Below are 456 nucleotides of genomic sequence, written 5' to 3'. Positions count from 1 at the left end.
CGTGGCTGCTGCTGGGGTCCCACAGGTAGGTGTACACTGCCTGTGGTATTAGGAGTAATAATATGGTTATTACACATCAATGATCAATTTTAATAATTATCAATGGTACTAATAATAGGATACCATTGTTAATTTTGGAGAATTACTTTAAGTACCTGAATATGCACGCTTATTATAAATTATTAATATTAATGTCTTTGAACTATATTATTAGTCCCTAATACTAATCATTATTTTCTTACCAGCATTACTTTGTATTCATCTAAGTAACATTCATTGCGGATATCATTATTTGATTATTAATGGTGATATTAATATTAATTACCATTCCAAATCGTTAACATTTTAATCCACTATCAAATTTTAAGAAGTTTATTGTGATCATTAATATCGATTATGAGTATTAATATTTATTATATTTATTAATATTAATAATTAATAGACTTGTTCCTGATA

The sequence above is a fragment of the Colobus angolensis genome, unplaced genomic scaffold (genome assembly GCF_000951035.1).
Source record: "Colobus angolensis palliatus isolate OR3802 unplaced genomic scaffold, Cang.pa_1.0 Scaffold5, whole genome shotgun sequence".
NCBI classification, from domain to species: Eukaryota; Metazoa; Chordata; class Mammalia; order Primates; family Cercopithecidae; genus Colobus; species Colobus angolensis.
This window is presented reverse-complemented; position numbering follows the sequence as displayed.